This window comes from Sciurus carolinensis, unplaced genomic scaffold, assembly GCF_902686445.1.
Source record: "Sciurus carolinensis unplaced genomic scaffold, mSciCar1.2, whole genome shotgun sequence".
Lineage (NCBI taxonomy): Eukaryota > Metazoa > Chordata > Mammalia > Rodentia > Sciuridae > Sciurus > Sciurus carolinensis.
Window position 1 is genome coordinate 684125 of NW_025920192.1, and position 17881 is coordinate 702005.

The window sequence follows — 17881 nt, forward strand, 5'->3', positions numbered from 1 at the left end:
CATGTGAAATACTCATAAATAACAACAACAATAAAAGCCTTTGTTTTTTACTTTTTCTATGGTACTGTGGATTTGTCACATGGGCATGTTTATTGTGAGCTGCACACTAAGTCAAAGATTTACATTTTTGAGAAAAGTCTTTCCAAGTTGCCTATGTCAATTTTAATTCCTGATGTTGACCTTGAAATTGAAATTTTCATCCCTTAGTCAACTGAGTTTCTGTGAGTATAGGCATGAGCCATTGCACTCAGTCAGAAAAAAAAATTATTTATAAAGTTTTGCCCAGTTCTTTGTTAATTAATTAATTAATTAAAATATGTACTCATTTGAAATGTAATAGGAGAAAATTATTGATAATACTGATCAGAGAAGAAGATGTCACTGGGAATATGGACAGGGAGGTGGAATTTTAGAATTTTACTGACATATATATAAAGGCATAGGCTGGGAGACAGGGTCCTCTATTTCACATTTTGCTTCCCATTCATTTAGAATATTCAGAAGGATTCAGCCAGGGTGGTACACACTGGTAATCCTAGCAACTCATGAGACTGGACACAAGTTTAAGGCCAGACTCAAGATCTGTTCCAAATAAAAAATAAAAAGTACCAGGGATGTAGCTTAGTGGTAAAGAACCTCTTGGTTTAAGAAAAAAATCAGTTCAGGAAGAAAGATCTGAGATACCTACAGACACAGACCATCACCCTCATTATGTCAGAAATCAATACATGGAGTCATGCTCCTGATGATCATCCTTCTCCACAATCCATTTCACAAGCTGGGAATGTGTTGGAATGCTGGCATATATGTGCTCAGATAGAACTTCAAGAAGTGGTTGAAGATATTCTTCAAAAACAGGACAGAACTTCTGGAGTCTACTGCTGACCTATTCTCCACTTGACTGGTCAGTGAGGATTCAGGATTAAAGATCAACACCTTATTTTGCAATTTGGTCTTAGACATAATTTTCAATCCATGATATTTTTCTTCCTATGATGAGAGCCCATAAATAAGCAAGTGGGCTTGAAATCAAGATAAATTTTCTTGCTAGGCATGGTGGCACACACATATAATCCCAGCAGGTTGTAAGGTTAAAATAGGTAGATTAAAATTTCAAAGCCAGCCTCAGCAACTTAGCAATAACCTATCACTAAATAAAATATTAAAAATGTGCTGGGAATGTGGATTAGTGGTTAACTGACTCTGGGTTCAATCCAGAATACCAAAAATTTGCATATAATTTATTGTCCAAACACCTCTACTACAACACATGACTCATACATTTCTTATTATTTTAGAATTTGGACAGTGGCACTTATTCAAAAAAGCAGAATTTCTGAGTGTGTGCATGTGTGTGTGTGTGTGTGTGTGTGTGTGTGTGTGTGCATATATATAATTTTTAATGTATTTTGCTTTTTTTTCTGGTATCTGGAATGGAATGGACCATGGCCAGCATCTGGAGGGAGAAAACCCATCACTTGAAGCTTTCTGCTTAAAGCACACTGCTTTCACTGAGGGCATTGTCTCTCCTGTTTTTTGTGCCTGAGAAGAAATAGGGGTAAGAAATTGTGTTCCTCACCTAAAACAAATCAGGTAAGAGACTAGCCTAAACCTATATGTATATATATAATATGCACATATATTACATATAAACAAAACCTTTTTATATACTTGATTGTTTATGGGGTGACTTTTCTCAGACCTGGGGATATTCTGGTTCAGTTTATAAAAAGAAATGACACCAGCCAGAACCAATGTCAACCCTCCTTTATAAAAAAGCAAAAAACAGAGCTTTTTGAGTTCTTTATAGATTTTGGAGATTAGTGCTCTATCTGAAGTATGATTGGCAAAGATTTTCTCCCACTCTATAGGCTCTTTCTTTGCATTGCTGATAGTTTCCTTTGCTGAGAGAAAGCTTTTTAGTTTGAATCTATCCCAGTTATTAATTCTTGCTTTTATTTCTTGTGCTATGGGAGTCCTGTTGAGGAAGTCTGGTCCTAAGCCGACATGTTGAAGCTCTGGACCTACTTTTTCTTCTATAAGATGCAAGGTCTCTGGTCTGATTCCGAGATTCTTAATCCATTTTGAGTTTAGTTTCGTGCGTGGTGAGAGATATGGGTTTAGTTTCATTCTGTTGCATATGGATTTCCAATTTTCCCAGCACCATTTGTTGAAGAGGCTATCTTTTCTCCATTGCATATTTTTGGCCCCTTTGTCTAGTATGAGAAAATTGTATTTATTTGGGTTTGTGTCCGTGTCCTCTCTTCTGTACCATTGATCCACCTTTCTATTTTGGTACCAATACCATGTCGTTTTTGTTTTGCAAATAATCCAATCGACAAATGGGCTAAGGAAATGAATAGACACTTCACAGAAGAAGATCTACAAGCAATCAATAAACATATGGAAAAATGTTCAACATCTCTAGTAATGAGAAATGCAAATCAAAACCACCCTAAGATTCCATCTCACCCCAATTAGAATGGCGATTATCAAGAATACAAGAAACAACAGGTGTTGGCGAGGATGTGGGGAGAAAGGTACACTCATACATTGCTGGTGGGGCTGCAAACTAGTGCAGCCACTCTGGAAAGCAGTATGGAGACTCCTTAGAAAACTTGGAATGGAACCACCATTTGACCCAGCTATCCCACTCCTTGGCCTATACCCAAAGGACTTAAAATCAGCATATTACAGAGATACAACCACATCAATGTTCATAGCTGCTCAGTTCAAAATAGCCAGATTGTGGAACCAACCTAGATGTCCTTCAATTGTTGAATGGATAAAGAAAATGTGGTATATATATACAATGGAATATTGCTCAGCCATAAAGAATGATAAAATTATGGCATTTGCAGGCAAATGGATGAAACTGGAGAATATCATGCTAAGTGAGATAAGCCAATCTCAAAAAACCAAAGGAAGAATGATATCGCTAATAAGTGGATGATGACACATAATGGGGGGTGGGAGGGGTTAGTGTTGGGGTTAGAGTTAGGTTTAGGGAGGGGGACAAGAGTGGAGGAAGGAAGGACTGTATAGAGGGAAAAGAGGGGTGGGAGGGGTGGGAGGGGTGGGGGGAAGGGAAAAAAATAACAGAATGAATCAAACATTACCCTATGTAAATTTATGATTACACAAATGGTATGCCTTTACGCCATGTACAAACAGAGAAACAACATGTATCCCATTTGTTTACAATAAAAAAAAGCAAAAAACACAGGTTTCTATGTCATTTTCTAAACATAGTTGAATGTGGGTGATAGAAGCATGGAACAGACACCTCTTTTATTAAGGGAGACACAGTAAAAGCAGTTCAAGGAAACAGTTATACCACCTTGAAGCAACAGAGAATAAGAATTTGGAATTTAGACAGGAAGGCTCAACTTTTTATGTTGGCAATGTGGATGTCATTGGTGCCTACAGTGAAAAGGTTTTCACAAGTTTTTGAAAGAAAATTTATGTGAGTGGCACATAAACAATCAGTACCGGCACAGCAATTTCCAGATGGTTTGTCAGCTGTGCCCACAGCACATACACGTGTCACTAGCTTACATGACAAGAATGAGACAGCTGTGTCCTCTAAAATTATTCCCATTTTAGAGATGAGAAAACACAGGTTTCTGGGTATTAAATTCCAACTCAGCTGCAAAGAGAACCACCCAGAGAGAGAACTATATGTAATCCCTTCAAAGCTCTCAATGGTTGATTTGCTCCTAATGTAGAGGATGTATCTGAAGAAATATTATTTTATCTCCATTTCTAATTAAGTGCTCAAACAAGACATCCCAGGAGCAAAACAAGTTTTTTCCCTCTTTCATGTTAAGTAACTATTCAAAAACTGAGCTAACAACCTAGATTCCTTATGAGGTAATTGCTTGGAGATTACAGGGTACAAAAAAGCACATCACAGACCCAGGTGAACAGATGTTTTAGCTGACAGTATCATCCCTGATGGACTTGTAGAGTTTGATCAGGTAATGTGTGCTTCCTGCTCTGCAAAATTTTACTGGAGATCAGGAAATGTAGTGGGTGGGCCTCCAGCATCTCTGACAGACAACGAAAAATTGACAAAAAATTGGAAATTGACAGTTTTCCTAACACAGAAAATTTTCACCATCATTAATGGAGATTTACTGGATTTTATGTAGGCTATTTCAAATGGAGAAAGTCTAATCCAAAACCATAAACAATGAGAATATAGTAATCATAAAAGTTTGCTTTTAGGCAGTATATGCAGTTTGTTTTCTATACGGTGCTAGGCATTATCTGATTTTAGAGCTTAGCAAATGATATTCAGAAATAATCCTTTTATTCAAATGCATAAATTCTCACTACAGATTCATGATATTTGTTTCATTTTCTTGTAGTTTCAGACATACACATTTATTCAAATAATGTATATTCTTTGGAATACATTGCTTTTGTCCTGATGAAAAGAACTTACTCACTGAATTGCATAATTTACTTTTGTGAATTCTCTTTGTATATACACACTCTTTCATGCTTGCAAGAGGAATAGTAGAACATCAATGTCTAGATAGATCACATGATTGGAATCAGAGCATATCTGCTGAAAGTCACCTTAGCATCTCTGCTCAGTCTCAAACAAAAATATGTAGTTTATACCCAGTGATATCTTTACCTACTCTGTCCTTTTTTGAGAGCCTATATTTTCTACTCCATCAACATGATCTCATCAAAATTAGTCTTTCACTTACCTGAAATGAGATAGACATCATTACCCTATGTAGACATATGATTGTGCAAATGGCGTCAATCTATAGTTTGTACAACCATAGAAATTAAAATTTGTATACCATTTGTGTAAGTGAATCAGAACGCAGTCTGTAAAAGTAAAAATTTGAAAAAAAGAAAAGAATTAAAAATTAGTGTTTTATATTATGTTGGAAGGAGAGAAACTGTTTATTTTCTGGAGAAAATATCATGTGAAAGAGAAGAGGTTCATGTATGCATACAGTGTACTTAACTTGTCTTCTCAGTGAGATCTAAACCAGAATAAAAATTAAACCATGCCTAGTATTACACCAATGATGCCTCATATGTAAAAAGTAGTAAACCAATAAATTGTTATTTAAACATCCTTTCAACATTCCTAGAGACAATGACTTGTCAAATATGAACTAGCAATCTTTAAGTACAACACATATAACTACAAGGTAGATCTTTCAAATAAAACAAATTCTTTTAAATTTTAGAAAGGCAAACTAACACACAATTTTGTTTGATGGCATATTAATATGTTTAAATCTACACAGTATATAAAACCAGAACCAAAACACCATCAAATTTTTATAGAAAATAAATCAAAATTTTAAGAATTAGTAATATCACTCTAAAAATTTTGAAACTGGACACTAGCATGCTGCATGAAGTAAACCAATCACAAAATATAAAGGGCAAAAGTTCTCTAAGATATGTGGATTCTAACACATAATAAGGGGGAGGGAAAAAATAAAAGTTCATTGGACTAGCCAAAGAGGGATAATGAAAAGGAAGGGGAATAGAAAATTCTGTAGAATAAATCAGGTATAAATTTTCTATGTTTATGTATGAATATAAAACCAATAAAACTCCACATCATGTCCTAGCATGGCAATCAGAACCTAATTAGAAAAAAAAAAACCTAATTTGACTGTTAAACTCCATGTATTACATGCATTATACTCCATGTATGTATTATATTTCAAAATGCACTTTATTGTCCTGTATATATAAAAAGAACAAAAAAAGACTTGAAAGGAGATAGAATATGTGGAATCTTATAAATTTCTATGTTTGTGAATTGTTTTTGTACCAGGTATAGAGCTCAGGAGCATTTGACCACTGTGTCACAACCCCAGCCCTATTTTTTTCATTTTATTTAGAGACTGCCTCCCATTTCCTGAAACTGACTGAACTCATGATCCCTAACCACTGTGATTACAAGCATGCAAAACTGTGCCAGGATATGCATGTGGATTATTACAACCACTTTTGAAATCTCTGGTGATATCATGTAGAGATGGACATATGCTTCTAGTGTTGCTCAATGAGTTCATTCTTAGGCATATATCTAGTAGGAATGCCTATATATGTTCACCATGCAAAAGAAAAATTACTGCAGCATTATGTGCACAGTGGAAAAAATTCAAATATCTATTAGTAATAAAAGATTAAAAAAATGGACTCCATTATTTTAAATGGACTACAATATGGAAATTAAAATAAAATAGTCATATTAAAAGTATATATAATATGTTTTTCTATCCTTTCACCTTTAGTCTGTGGGTATCCTTTTCTATGATATGAGTCTTAAGGCAGCATATTATTGGGTCTTTCTTTTATTCCAGTCTGCCAGTCTGTCTTTTGATTGATGATTTCAGGCCATTAACATTCAGGATTATTATTGAGTTATGGTTTTTATACACGGTCATTTTGGCTAATTTTTGGTTTTTAACTTGGATTGTGTTCTCCTTTTTTTGGCTATTCCTTTAGGTTTGTTCCTCCCTTTGCTGACTTACATCATTTTTTTTTTTCATTTCTTCCTCATGGAATATTTTGCTGAGAATATTCTGTATGCCAGGTATCTAATTGTAAATTCTTTTAGTTTTGTTTATCATGAAAGGATGGAATTTCATCATCAAATTTGAAGGTAAATTTTGCTGGATTTAAGATTCTTGGCATCCAATTTCTTTCAGAGCTGGAAAAATGCTATTTCAGGTCCTTCTAACTTAGGGTTTAGGTTGAGAATTCTGCTGTTATTTATATTGGTTTCCCCCTGAATATAATTGGTATTTTTTTCCTCTCACAGCATTTATAATTTTATTTTTATTTTGTATGTTATGTATATTCATTATAATGTGCCTTGGTGTGGGTGTGTTGTCCAAATCTTCATCATGTCAGCTTAGGACCACACTTCCTTAACATGACTCCCAAAGCACAAGAAATACAAGCAGGAATCAATAATTGGGAAAGATTCAAATTAAAATGTTTTTTCAGCAATGGAAACTATCAGCAATGTGAAAAGAGAGCCTACAGAGTGGGAGAAAATATTTGCCACACATACTTCAGATACAGCACTTATCTCCAGAATCTATAAAGAACTCAAAAAGCTTTACCCCAAGAATACATATAATCCAATCAACAAATGGGTTAAGAAAATGAGCAGACACTTCACAGAAGAAGATCTACAATAAATCAACAAATAAATAAAAAAATGTTCATCATCTCTAGTAATTAGAGAAATGTTAATCAAAACTACCCGAAGATTTTATCTCACCCCAATTAGAATGGTAGTTAACAAGAATATAAGCAACAATAGGTGTTGACAAGGATGTGGGAAAAATATACATTCATACATTGCTGGTGGGGTTGCAAATTATTGCAACCACTCTGGAAAGCAGTGTGGAGATTCCTTCAAAAACTTGGAATGGAACCACCATTTGACCCAGCTATCCCACTCCCTGGCCTATACACAAAGAACTTAAAATCAGCATATTACAGTGATGCAACCACATCAAGGTTCATGGCTGCTCTATTCACAAAAGCTAGATTGTGGAACCAACATAGATACCCTTCAATTGCTAAATAAATAAAGAAAATGTGGTACATGTACACAATGAAATATTACTCATCCATAAAGAAGAATACATTTATGGCATTTGCAGGGAAATGGATGAAGATGGAGAATATCATGCCAGGTGAGATAAGGCAATCCCAAAATAACAAAATGATTTGTCTGATAAGCAGAGAATGATACCTAATGGGGGATCAGAGGGAGGCAAGAGTGGAGGAAGGATGGATTGTATAGAGAAAAGAGGGGTGGAAGGGGTGGGAGAAGAAAAAATAACAGATTGAGACAGACATTATTTTCCTATTTATCAGTATGATTACACAAATTGTACAACTTTACATCATGTACAACCAGAGAAACAAGTTGTACCCCATTTGTTTAAAATAAATAAATTTTTAAAAGTATATATAAAATTTGTGTTTCTCATTTTGCATTTATTAATTTATAAACTTGAGCTCCAGATATATTAAATTATAGGATAGTCTGTCAACTTTATGGCACAGCATGAGATTCTTCTTTTCTGAGTTTGCCACATTTAGTAATATCTCAAATTTTGTCTAAGTATGTATATTTTGAAAAGGAATGATGATTTATTACATAATATCTCAGACTTTTGTTTTCAAATATCCTTGTGGCTAGATAGTACTGGGTGCACCAGAAAAAGAATGCAAACCAGTTGAGAAATGGGGATCGTAAAATTGAGACCATCCTAAGCAAATTAGCAAGAACTTTTCTCAAGATTTTAAATTTTAAAATCAATAAAAATGTACTTCAATGTTAGACTGTCACTGAGTACAATTCCTAGTACTGAAAAACAGTACAATTTAAAAAACCCTTTTGAGACTCAAGGGAAGATATTTATGTGTGTGTATGTTTTTGTGCATGTGTATAAACCATTAAAAATCGACAAAAAGTAATCATTCCATTTTAAAAATGAGAAAAAAGGAAGTAGAAAAGTGGAATCAATTTAAAGCAAAATTATAATTCAGAGGGAGATATTAAGTCTTAAATTTCCAATTGTATGGGTTTTGCACACTGTGGAGAGGGATGAACTCTCAAGACCTTTGATATTCTCATGGATTAATTTTTTTATGTCAGTGGTCTTCCAAAACTGACATGATGTACACCTGTTAAGTTTTAGCAGATCCCCCCACAGCTCTGCACTCACAGCTCCATGAGGTATTTCTCCTCAGGTTCTCCTTTCAGGGGCACTGGTTCTGTCATAAACTAAATTATGATCTCCAAGAATTTTCTCTGATCCATCAGCAGAACCTGTCTTGATTGTAAAAATCATGACCTTTATAAAATAAATGCACTGTGTATTTGAAGTAGTTCCATTGGAAAAATAAACATAGTTTAGTGCTATGGGACTGACTTAGGAATATTTGTTCCCTTAACACTAATACTCCACAGACACTGGGGAAAAAATGTTGAGTTATTTTTATTGAAATACCAATGCCTCTACATGTCATTTTTATCTTTCTGCCAGGATCCTTGATGGACTTGTGTGTGTCACATTGTACAATCTCTCAATGGGTATAGTAATTGCAGTCAGCTATTCTGACATTTTTATTCTCAAAGATGTTTTTATGTTGATAATTAAAGAAGTACTTTGGCATGTGAAATACTATTTATACAGAATTTCTGTGAGGTTTTCTGAAACACACAGAATTACCAGGACTTTCCTGTGTTGTATGGCAGCACTACCAGAAGATATTTTTCTTTCTTCAATCAGTTCAGTAAAGGTGACCTGAAAGATGACAAACATGTGAAGAAGTTTATTATTGTGGGTTGGCAAATATCAGACATAACAGTTCATGTAATCATATGATTTTAATCTATATATTAGCATGTATATGCAGATATCCACAATTTCTTACCAAGCCTGAATATGGTATCAATCATTAAGGAAAGATACCAATTTTGGGTACCAACAAAGTATCAGACCTTATCTTTTGGCTTAGTGTCCATTTAGCATGAGATACCCTGAGTGTATCTCTACCTGAAGGAAAGGTTATAACCTCAAATTTCTGCTTGCCTTCTCTGGAACTTGGCCACTCTCTTGTGCTCTGAAAAATACTTCTCATTTATGTAAATCCTTTACCTAGGAACTACTAGGCTGCCATACTGCCTTTTGTTCCCATTCTGATAATTCATTTTCCTCAGAATTCCCAGCTTCAAATTTACTATTTTATTAGCACAAAGAAATTTTATATTTCCTACCTTCCCAGGTTGTTTCATTCAAAGTCTTTTCAGTTCTTTCACAAGAAGAATAATTTAATTCACCTATTTTTGGCCAAAATTTTATTTCATAAATATAGAACAGTCCAGTTCTAGTAGTCACACGTTTTTCAAATTTCCATGTAAGTCTTTATTCCAAACACAGCAGGATCATTCCAGTTGTTCATCCAGAACCCTCCGAGTCACAAAGTACTGAACTACAGAAAAATATATATTTTTTGAAGTTTATTCCAATGCTAATAGTGCAGGAGTCATATTTCATAAAATGCATCATGTCATGAAATATCTCTTTTCTGCAGTGGTAAATTGGTTTGCAAGGTTAAAAAATATATGGGTTTAGATCTCTCACACTCTGTTAAACAAATGGTAGTTTCTCAGATTTATTCCCTTTAGATAAGGCCCTTCCAAGGGAAAAATATTCTGGGCTTTCTTCAAAGAACATCTTGACGGATGTACATATGAAAGTACCCATTCTGCCAAAGGTTTTCCAGTAGACTTGTTTGTGTCACATCATATATTAACAATGATTAATTTATTGCATTCACCTACTCTGTCTCTATTTATTAAATAACTTTTCTATATTGATAATTAAGAAATTTTGTAATGATTAAAATATTTCTTATGCAGAATTCCTGTGCATTTCCCCAAAAGATAGAAATTTCACAGCGAATTTAATTTTTTCTGTGCAACACTGCTACAAGAAACTGTCTTTCCATCGTTGGTCTTTTATTTTATTTTTCACTTTTTGTGGTGCTGGAGATTGAAACCAGGGCCTGATGATTGTAAGCGAAGCACTCTATGAACTTAGCTATATCCCCAGTCCTTTTTTTCTATTTTAATGCAATCAAATTTTTAATTTTTATCTCTTGTATCTACACATGAGAGAAAACATACATATTTCTTGTTGCATATATGGCATATTTCAGTGAATATAATGTTCTATAGTTACACCCATTTTCCTAAATATGCCATGATTTTATTTATGATGGATGAACAAAGTGACTTAAATATTTGATCTCTGAATAGATGGGAGGAAAAAATTCTCAGAGGATCAGTTAGACAAAATGACTAATTATTGAAGAATCATTGGTGAATTTAAGAGAAAAGCATACTGAGCTCAGAAAAAATCTTCAGACAGCCTTAGTCTGATCTGAGGTACTTGGAAAAATAGTGCCCCATTAATCACCAGAGTATGAAGCAAGTAATCTTTCTTCTCTTCAAAATAGCCTTTTCCCAATGTAAACCCTGTTGTGCAGAGTACTCCCAAATGCTCTAGATCTCTAGCTGACTCTCAGTTATGATACCTGTTCTCTCTCAAGTGTCTATAGAAAGTGCATATGGACTTCCAGGGCCTCAAACACTTTCTGGCATTAAAACCCCAAGTGTGTTACTGATTTTCAACTATTAGAAAGGGAGTCATTGTGCAAACATACCAAAATCAATTTTCCTATATTCAAAATTAAGTGTTGTTTTTCAGACTTTCAATAGATGTACTTTCTTCACAGAAAAAAAAATTTCTTAAAACAGACTATCAATTCATTACAATAGATTAACCTGTTTCACTCTTTCTTCAGGGAGTTCAATTATTTGCCTTTTCAATTGGGAATAACACCCTGAGTATATCAGACTTGCCTCCTAGTTCACATCAAGAAACAGCAATAGACCATTGTCTTGTGACTGTGAGGGCTGAAGAGACAATTTTAAATGAAGCTTCTACTTGGCAAATATCCTGTTTAACTCAAATTCTTATCAAAATGCATTTTCTTTCATTCTTAGTGGGAGACTGTCCTCTCTGCATAAAAAGTTTTAACTTCTGTTGATTTCAAAATACCAAATTTTAAACATGTCTAAATTATTTCATATAGACTATTCAGTTTGTGGTGTGCAGCTTCAAATAGGATATGTTGATAAGTTTAGAAAATCCAAAAGGCCCCTTTCTATCTTTATGTTTCCATATAGAAGACAAATCTGCCACTGTGCAGACCTGCTTTTGTTGTACCATGCATTAGTATTCAGAGAAAACCAGAAAATAGTCTGGTTTATAGGTACAAGGAATATTGGAGGACATGCCTAATCTTCCCACAGTCTTACAGATAAAGTACCAGGTTCCCACTGCTCTGCAATGCATTAAAAATATGCTAAATTTTTATACTATTTTTATGAAAGAAATATTTAGGTTTACTGTGTACCTGAGCTGGTTTAATTATCAGCTCAGAATGAAGAAAATAACCTCTGGAGGGAAACATAAAGTATTACATGATCTTACAATTGGACTTGTTAAACAAAAAGGGAGAAAAAATGGTCCAAGGTGTGATACATATGACTATTTTACCCCCTATTTTCAAAATGGTAGCTTCCTTGTTGGTTAAATATCTTCCAGATATCCATCTGAAATATAAGCTACTTTAACCAGGGCCAAACTGATTACAAATCAGAGGACTAGGTGTCACTTTTAATTCTAAACTTTTCTGGAAAATAGCAAACTTCTTTCTTTTTTCTTATATTGCACCTTTCTATCATTTTAGTAAGTTTTTACCTAAATTATAAAAAAGGAAGAGACAATAAAATAGAAAATCTTGAAAAACCAGCTGCATGAGACCTGGGATTATAAAGGTATGCCATAATCCCTGTGGATTTTTTTTTTCTCTTCTCCCGATAAGTACATTAAAGGAAAATTAAAGAATGTCATATGTACAAGTTTTATTACCTTTTAAATGCTTTCCTGAAGACTTCCTGGGCTTGCACATTCTGTGAATATCTGATCTGGCTTTAAGCTGATTGAAAAGTGAACTTCATTGCAATTAATACTTTCCATGTGTTCTTTACTACAGTATTATGGATGTGTCAATTTTTCAGACCTCTATTTCTAAGCTCAATGTGTTTTGTTTTGTTTTTAGTTTGTTGCAGGTGTGTGTGTGAATTTACTTTTGGTCTTGCACCAAAAGTAAGGTTTATTCATGCTTTGTCTATCTGGAACTTCTAGTCCACTCTTTGTTGTTTCCAGATATCTTATTATTTAAGGGTTAGATCTGAAATACACTGGAAAAAAGTGAGACCTCCTTTGAAGTGATCTAAGAAGGGAGAATATACAATGTTCATGATAAAAAAGAGATTCTACTCCTAACATCACCAAATTCAGAGCTCCTTCACATATCTGAGTCATAATATAAAAATTCATGCCTAATTTTACATTGTTAAATATGACAATCTTTTTTAAAAACTATTTGTATGGCTTTTTTAATGTTTTCTTTGGGAAAATAATACCTGATAAAAGCTATAAAAATTTTGTTTTCTATCAGTTTCATGCATGTGTGTGCATACCTACGTATTGTGTGTTGCATTTATATGTGGTTGTCACTACATCATGTACATGGTGACAAAATTGACATAGTAATTAAAAAGCCCTTAAAAACATATAAATTGGACCCAAATACTTTCAGTCCACTTAATTAAATTTAGCTAGATAACATTTTTTATGTCTTTAAATTAACTAACACTCTCATTTTGCTTTGTGGTCAAACAATAGAGTATTTGTTTCTATAAAATTATTAATATATGTCTATTGTTTCTAGAAATTTTTTAAAAAGGAAAAGGTAACTTCAAGTGTTAAGTAGTTTTATGATATTTTAGTTTTCCTCGATTGCATACTTAAATTCATGGGTAACAGATTTAATGAAAGTGGAATAAATATTTATAAACATATTCCTTAAAGAGACATCTGACTAATTTGCAACTGCTCCATATGAATTCAAGTATTCTTGACTTCTTACATTGTGTAAGAAAACATGTTTTGTGCTTTTGTAAATTGTTGGTATATGGAAAAATAATTTAAGATTGCTTAATTTGTGGATTTGGGTCTTCAATAAAATCAAAATGACTAAGGAAATTCTGATTACATATTTTGAGAAGAGACTAACTAAGGACAGATTAGGTAAAATTAGTGGCTAAAGCAAAGAAGACTGAGCAATGTTATGAGAGGAGCTATCACCAGGAGGACAAAGTGGAGTCTGAGAACTAGTGGGTGAGGGACACTCACCCCCAGTACTCAGAGTACTTTGAGCAATGATGGGTGAGGGAGGATTTAGGGCAGGACCCAGAGTAGATGGAGCACTGGTGGGAGAGGTGCACTCACCTATAGGACACAGTTGAACCTGGGCAATGGTAGTGAAGGGGAGATTTAGGGACAGGACACAGAGAAGCCTGAGCAAAATTTGATGAGGTGTGCTTGACCACAGGAGCCAGAGGAGACTGACCTCTCTTGGAAGAAGGTTACTCATTAAGATGATTCATAACCCTTGAACCCTTTTCAAATGAAAAGTTCTCAGTTACTTCAGGGGTCATGGGAGAGTGGTACATTTTCAAATTTCTGAAGAACTCCTCCATGCTGATGGAAAAATTTCCATAACCACATTTTATATTGTCCCTTGAAGGTGTGCATTGTGCCTGATCCACGGGTCCTAAGAGATTTTCTCTTTTGTCCACAGAGAAAAGCCAGTGACTTATCAGAAGAGACCATGAAAACATTTAAATATATGGGTTCCATCCACTGTTCAGAAAGATGTCAGAATTTCTGGGCATGGTACATCATCCATAAGAAGTCAACCACTTGAGCAAAGGTGTGGAAATGCTGGAAAAGGAGTGATAGTACAAGGTTTTGTTGTTTTAAGAATTGACATCCATTGAAATTATCTTGAATTTTAAGGCATTGGTGAGGAGTCTCTCTACATGGCAGCTCCAAAAGTCCTATTGAGGTTGTAGGAAAGAGGAAACACCCTTATCTCTAAAAGTTTCTACATTTATGTTGACCTGGACATGAAGAAAAGGCCACACATGTTTTACTGAGTTTAGCAGGAAAGGGGCTCACACAGAGAGTTCACTACAGGAAAAAGGTTGCATAGGGATCATTGGAGAGTGAGCACCAGTAGTTGAAGACAGTTCAACCACAAACCCAGAAGGGACTTAGCAATGCTGGATGAGGGGAGCTCACACCCTGGACTCATATGACCCTGTGCAATTGTGGGGGAGGTAAGATTTAGAGCAAGACACAGAAGACTGAGCAGTGGTAGTAGAGGGGTGCTCTACCAGAGAACTCAGAAGACCTTTAACAATGGAAGAATTTTAGGGAAGAAACCAGAGAAGACTGAGACAAGTTAGATGAGGTGTACTTGGTTGTAGAATTCAGAAGAAACAGAGTTCTTTAAGGAGAGGGTATATCTCCTGCATGTATCAGAGTTTTTGGATCCTTTATGATAGTGTCCTTTGGCCCAATGTCTCAGTATGATGACATATAGTGGGAATGGTGCTATTAAAAAGGTCTAAAAATTCCTCCTTGATGATGAAAAATTTTCCTTGGCACATTTCACACTGTACTTTGAAAGTATTCATTAAGCCTGATCCAAATGTCCTTGGAAGATTTTCCTCTTGTCAAAAGAAAGCATCTAATGACATATCAGAGAAGATTCTGAAAATAGTTAACTATATGCTTTCCATCCAATGTTCAGAGAGATGGCAGTAATATGGGTCATGATACATTACTCATAAGATCACAGCTACTAGAACAAATGTGTGAAAATGGTGGACTATGAGTGGTGAAACAAGGTCCTTAATGCTGTGGGAATTGACATTCTTTAAAATTGTCTTGAATTTTCAGGCATTGATGAGGAGACAGTCTGTATGGCAGCAGCAAAGTCATATTGAGGTTGTTCCAAAGAGGAAGTATCTACATATTTAAAAGTTTCCACAGTTGTTTTGACCTGTATATATAGGTAAGGTCAGAAATGATTTACTGACATTATCAGAAAAGGGAATCACCCAGACAGTTTACTAAGGGAATTATGTACCTACAGCTCATTGGAGAGTGAGCACTGGTATGTGAAGGGTGTTCACCCATAATGCCCAGAGGAGACTGAAAACTGGTGGGAAAGGGTAACTTACTCACAGAATTCAGAAGACCCTGAGCAATGGTGGGAAAGGGAGATTAAGGATAGGAACCAGAAAAGATTGGACACTGGTGGGAGAGGGGCAGTCTCCCAGATTACACAGAAGACCCTGACCAATTGTGTGTAAGATGAGATTAAACACAGCACCAGAGAAGACTAAGAACTCCTAGGGGAGGAATGCTCAACCACAGGGCAGAACACTTAGTACTTCTGGCTTAGAGACCTGACTCACAGGATAATTTATATTCTTAGTACTCATGTGAATGTAGCACTCACTCTTCTTCAGTTGTCTCATCTTCTAATGTGACCTTAGTGCTGATCTGTGGCCTTATGGAGTTTTTTCTTCCTCCTCTGCTCCCCAGTGTCCTCCCTCCATGTTGGTCTGGAAACAGTGTCCAACAGTGTGTGGTGCCCTGCCCATTCTCTCCTTGATTCCCATACAGTTTGTAATGTCATAATGGCCTGGGGGAGGGGCAGGAACAAGGACTTGAGAGAGGGTGTGGGGCCCTCAGAACTAACTGTGTCCCCCAGTGTAAGTTTGATTTGGACCTAATGATCTCTGCCTACACTGACTGTTAGACATCTGAAGAGCCTGGCTCCAGTTCTGTTAGTTAACCTGTTGTCCCTGAGTTTAGAAATGTCTGTTTTGATGCTGCTCTCCCAGGCATCAAAGTTGGGGCAAAAAGTGACTGTGGAGAACTGGTAACAAAACCTCATTTTTCCATTAAGTCCCTGCTAGAGCCAGGGATCTTGGAACTTTGCCCCATCTTTTACATAGGGACCTCATGGATGCTCTCTAACACGTGTTTACTCATGCTCAGTCCAGGAACCCCTGGGTCTCCTTTCTCCCCTCTTCTTCTCCAAGCTTACCTTGAATGTGCACACCACTTGGTGCCTGGCACTGCTGGAACCCCACACAGTCATGCTGGACCAAGTCTTTTGACTCTGACAGAAGGAGTTCCACAATCTTCTGTGAGGTTCTCATTGTTGAGTAGGAAGAAATCACACCAGAGGACTGTGATCTGTCATTGTACAAAGGATAGGGTCAACAGTGACCAGGCAGAGCCTTACCCACCAAGTGTACCAAGAGCTACAGATTGAGACATATTTTTATTATCACAATAGATAGCCTCCCCCATAGACTTCCCCAGGGGCTGTGGTTTTAGAGGAGACTGAGATGAAGGGCCCCTGGGGAGGGAAGGAGACAATTTGTGGCCACAGGACAGCAGTGCAGCTGGGGGTTCCTGATGCAGTGAGACCCAGGTGCTCTCTCCTCCTAATTCCCTGTTTCTACTCACTCAGGATGATTCCCTGTCTCCTGTGGTCACAATGGTAGGCACTGTGACTACCACTGAAAGTTGAGAGGGCAGACATTCGAATAGGTCATTGCTACCACTGGGGGGACATGTAATTGGACTGAGGTTGTCTAGAGTCACCAAAGCCACTGGCACCCACTCCCAGGCCATGACTTGGTGGAAGATGACTGGTTTGGTATGTCTTTTTCCTCTCTAATTTAGATGGGCTGGCAGGAGAGAAGAGTAACTTGTGCATGTCTCTGCAGCAAAGATGACCTTTGGTCTTTTATTACCAGGGATTTTGGTGTATTCTGTGAGCAAGTGAGTGAGTATAAATGTAAATATGTAAAAACAAAAAAAAATAAAAAAATAAAAAATATATATACACACATACATGTGTATAAATAGTATTTAATATATAAACACACATACATACATAAACAAACTTTTTTTTTCAGTACTGGGGATAGAATCTGGGGATGATCTATCTCTGAGCTGCATCCACACATTTATTTATTTGTTTCTTCATTGGTACAAGGACGATTGAACCCAGGAGTGCTTAACCTTTGTGCCACATCCTGAGCCACTTTTTCTTTTTATTCTCAGGCAGGTCCTCACTAAGTTACTCTGAACTCACAATCCTCCTGGCCTCAGCCTCCCAAGCTGCTGGGATGCAGCATGCACCATCATGCAGGGCTTATAATATTCTTTTGGGACAGGTCTCAATTTATCACCCAGTCTGGCCTTGAACTTGTGGTCCTCCCTGCTCAGGGCTCAGTGGTGTTCCAAATAGAGAAACTATAATTCCAGTTGCCCCACCAACACCC

General features: G+C 36.1%; 1 long non-coding RNA gene across 1 annotated transcript in view; it reads left to right on the top strand.

The window, feature by feature from the left end:
* Positions 1–1477: 1477 nt before the first annotated feature.
* LOC124974943 (uncharacterized) overlaps positions 1478–17881 on the top strand; it is a 54995-nt gene continuing 38591 nt past the window's right edge. The window contains exon 1 of the long non-coding RNA XR_007106833.1: positions 1478–1593. This is a non-coding gene — a long non-coding RNA (uncharacterized LOC124974943). The remainder of the gene's footprint in view (positions 1594–17881) is intronic.